Source organism: Ailuropoda melanoleuca, chromosome X (genome assembly GCF_002007445.2).
Source record: "Ailuropoda melanoleuca isolate Jingjing chromosome X, ASM200744v2, whole genome shotgun sequence".
NCBI lineage: Eukaryota > Metazoa > Chordata > Mammalia > Carnivora > Ursidae > Ailuropoda > Ailuropoda melanoleuca.
In genome coordinates, this window is record NC_048238.1 from 28,770,006 (window position 1) to 28,774,661 (window position 4,656).

The window sequence follows — 4,656 nt, forward strand, 5'->3', positions numbered from 1 at the left end:
GGGGGTGGGGGAATGGGATAGACCGGTGAATGGTAGTAAGGAGGGCACATATTGCATGGTGCACTGGGTGTTATACACAACTAATGAATCATCGAACCTTGCATCGGAATCCGGGGATGTACTGTATGGTGACTAACATAATAAAAAAACATTTTAAAAAATCTGCAAACTTTAAAAGTTAGTTTTAAATAATGTTAAATAATAGGTAATAAATAGATATATGGCCAAAAAAACCCTATTGATCATCTACAGTTAGTATTTTTAAGACATTTTTAAAAAGAGTTTTAGGTTCACAGCAAAGTTGGGTGCAATGTACACATATTTCTCACATACCTCCTGCCCCTACACATGTATAGACTCTCCCACTATCAAGTCCCCCACCAGACTGGTACATTTGTTACAACTAATGGACCTATATTGACAGACCATTATCACCCAAAGTCCATGGTTTATCTTAATTTCACTCCTGCTGTTGGACATTCTATGAGTTTTTACAAATGTATAATGATATGTATCCATCACTTTAGTATCATACAGAGTATTTTCACTACCCTAAAAATCCTCTGTGCTCTGTGTATTTATCCCCCACCCCTGGCAACCACTGATGTTTGTACTGTCTTCATAGTTTTGCCATTTGCATAATGTCATATAGTTGAAATTATATAGTATGTAGCCTTCCTTAGTTAGGGTAGGATGGCTCTAGGAGGCTGGAGTTAAGCATTTCCCTTCTGTCATATGCAAGTCTGAAACTGACTGGATTAGGTATTTCTCTTCCTTCAGGTCAGTTAAGCTCTGGTTAAATAGTTTCTCCTGAAGGCAAGTATTATTAAAAAGAACAATATGTCTCTGGCAAATATCAAAAGGGTTACTTTTCCATTCCCCTGCCAAAAGCAGGAAGGCAATTTTCTGTGATGTTTATTGTGGGAAACTGGTAAAGCTCCTGAAGGTAAATCCCACAAAATTTGGGGGGTGGAGTGTCACACTGAGCCTCTAACAATTACAGGTCAACTTTTCCTACCCCTGTATGGCTCCTGTGACAGTTTCCACTCTTGAGTCTCTACTCTGGTGAGCTTTGACTCCCAGTATTTGTCTACGTTTTTTTTTTAAATTTTATTTTATTATATTGTGTTAATCACCATACAGTACATCCCCAGATTCCGATGTAAAGTTTGATGCTTCATTAGTTGCGTATAACACCCAGTGCACCATGCAATACGTGCCCTCCTTACTACCCATCACCAGTCTATCCCATTCCCCCACCCCCCCCCCTCTGAAGTCTTCAGTTTGTTTCTCATAGTCCATAGTCTCTCATGTTTCATTCCCCCTTCTGATTACCCCCCTTTTCTTTATCCCTTTCTTCCCCTACCGATCATCCTAGTTCTTATGTTCCATAGATGAGAGAAATCATATGATAATTGTCTTTCTCTGCTTGACTTATTTCACTTAGCATTATCTCCTCCAGTGCCGTCCATGTTGCAGCAAATGTTGAGAATTCGTTCTTTCTGATAGCTGAGTAATATTCCATTGTATATATGGACCACAGCTTCTTAATCCAGTCATCTGTTGAAGGGCATCTCGGCTCCTTCCATGATTTGGCTATTGTGGACAATGCAGCTATGAACATTGGGGTGCATATGGCCCTTCTCTTTACTACGTCTGTATCTTTGGGGTAAACACCCAGTAGTGCAATGGCTGGGAATTACAGTCCTTACCTCTTTTATGGATCCTAGGAGAACTGTTCATTTTTAAGTCTGTTAATTTTTTTTTCCACTGGATGTTAGGACAGAATGGTGACTTCCAAGCTCCTTACACATAGAACCCCATATTTAATATTCTTATTATTATTTTTCCACTTCAGAAATTCTAAATTTTATTCACTTTCCTGTGATTTCTATCTCTTCTTTAATATTCTCTTTTGGTGAGACACATTCTCATACTTCCCTTTAGTTCTTTAAACATGTTTTTTTCAGTTCTTTGAACAGAGTTGAAATAGCTGATTTAAACTTTTTCCATTAAGTCCAACACATGGGCTTTAGAGACAATTGTTGGCTTTTATTTTTTCTTCCTAGAGCATGGACCATTCATTCTTTTTTTGTACATCTAGTTTCTGTTTTATGGAATGCTTCAAAAATTTGCAGGTCATCCTTATGCAGGGGCCATGCTAATCTTCTCTTTATCATTCCAATTTTAGTATATGTGCTGCCAAAGCAAGTACTAGTATTTTTCTAGTTAAACTAGGCATTTAAACTAATATACTATGGCAGTTCTGAAAATTAGATTGTACTCCCTCCCCAAAGTTTGTTTTTATGCCTATTTGTTATTATCTTGCATGTTTAGTGACTTTTCTGAACTTATTCAAGACAGCTCATAGGCTTTGTCACATGTGGCCACTGAAGTCTCTCTTCAGCATCTTAGATGCCAGCTAATGATTAGACAGAGATTTCCTTAAATTCCTGGAACCAATAAATCTTTCAGTCTTTCCTAAGGGGCTGTGTGTGCGGGTTGGTGATACCAAAACCCAGCAAGGTACTGTGTCACTCTTATCTTCCTTACCTGTGGTGGCAAAAATCTTAAGTTCCGCCTGAGGTTAGAGACTAGAATATCCTCAGGACTCTCCTATACTGTGTACAATTCTGGGTACATACAAAGCTCTACGCATGTGCATTGCCTTTTTGACTCTGAAAAAGATATTGTGGCTTTTCAAAGCATCACGCATACATCTTGTTTCCTGGATTTTACTTTCAAGCTTTTGGATTAGCCTATTGTTTTCTTCAACTTTTAGCTTCTACTACAGGCAACTGCAATGTTAAATAATTGCCTTTTGTTGTTTTCAAGACTCATCCCCATAAAAGGCTGTTAATAATATGTGAACCCTGAATCAGGTAAAAAAAAAAAAAAAAAAAAAAGACAGCATGAAGAGTAAGGTCTTCCATGGACCAACCAGACAGGGAATATAATGACAATTCTCTGGGAATGAAGTTTTGAAGGAGCTCCAAGCTTACTCTTGCCCCCGGGTTGCTGGTTTCAAGAGTTACCTCAGAAAAGGGAGTGGAGGGTCACTGTAGTTACCAAGATTCAGTCACTGTTTCTTTAATGATTTATTTATGAGAGAGAGAGAGCACACGCACACAGACGAGAGGGCAGAGAGAGAGGGAGAGAGAATCTCAAGCAGACTCCATGCTGAGCACGGAGCCTGGCGCGGAACTCGATCTTGTGACCCGGAGATCTCGACCTGAGCCAAAACCACAAGCCCAGTCATTGTTTTTTTCAATAAACACTACCTGGATTGCCGAAGACCTTTGCTTAATTTCCAGAGTTTGGAAAAAAATTGATGTTGAGAATGTTTTCCACGTTCTCATTGCTTTTATGGAGGAGAGGGTTTATGGAAGTGCCTAATCTACAATTTTCACTCAAGTCACTACCTAATTTTACTATATTGACTTTAAGTCCAGAAACCTTTTAAACTCAAGTTGTTTTTTGAAGACTATTTTGTTTTTATAGGACTACAATGCTAGAATCCACAAATAAAGATGATTGCTATTCTCTTTTCCAATTCTATAATTTCTTCTTCTTTTTCAGCCTATTACACTGATTAGTATTCTAGTATCATGATGAAGAGGGGTAGTGATAATAGTCATCTTTGTATTCACCATCTCAGTAAAAAAGCTATCAGTTTTGCCATAGCTATTCAGATAAAAATATTCTTCTCATCCCAGTTTACTAAAAAATTTTACACTGAATGAATTTTATTAAATTCCTGTTATCTTTTGAGATAATCATATGGTTTCCTTAAATTATTACTGTTGTACATTACTAAGTATTTAAAGCACATCAAAAACCATGGGTGCATGGTTTTAAGATAGCTAGCTATAGCAAATGATAAAGTCAGCAGGCAGGGATAACAATGCTTTACCATTTTCAAAGATTGAATATCCAGATACACTCAATTCCTACATGCTTGGGTAACACTGGAAACAATGATCCAATTTAATGAAATTCTCTACTGTCAACCCTCTTAGGTGAATGGGACTGAATACTTACTAAGTGATTTTTGTTAAGTTCTCCTTGGTCCTATCTTTTAAATCCTTTGGCGAATTAAAATAACATTAAATTATTCAAATTAGCTCCAGTGACTTGTATATCCCAGGGTTAAAGAGCACATATACTGTTGAAAGAATGCCTGGGTATGAATTCCCAATATTTCACAGTTAATGGCTGTGACTCTGGGCATAGCTCTTGGTGTACCTCAGTTTCCTTCTCTATTAAAATACCAGCAGTATCCTCCCAAAACTCTTTTTTCTTGATTTATTTATGGGAGAGAGAGCGCTTGAGCACGTGCACAAGCAGGGGGAGAGGCAGAGGAAAAGGGAAAAGGAGGCTCCCATTGAGTGCAGAGCCTAACCAGACACTTAACCAACTGAGCCACCCAGGCACGCCCTCACAGAACTCTTCAAGGATTATGTATGTTAGGTGTATCATGTTCTCACAAAAGATCTTGTTAATAGAAAATGTTACAAGAGTGTCAGTTAATATTATGTATTTCCTGTCTACTTTAAGAGTACTGTCTAATACGTGGATTGGTTCTATCACTGATATTGCTACCTATTTCTACAGCCAATATAAACCTGCAGTCTTAACTAATTAAGAGTTAAGATA

The 4,656-nt window shown here is 37.8% G+C and overlaps 1 non-coding gene across 1 annotated transcript; it reads right to left on the reverse strand.

Moving 5' to 3' along the window:
- Nucleotides 1-2,108: 2,108 nt before the first annotated feature.
- Nucleotides 2,109-2,215, reverse strand: LOC117797608. The gene has a single exon (XR_004622607.1). It is a non-coding gene; the product is annotated as a U6 spliceosomal RNA (small nuclear RNA).
- Between the last annotated feature and the right edge of the window lie 2,441 nt (nt 2,216-4,656).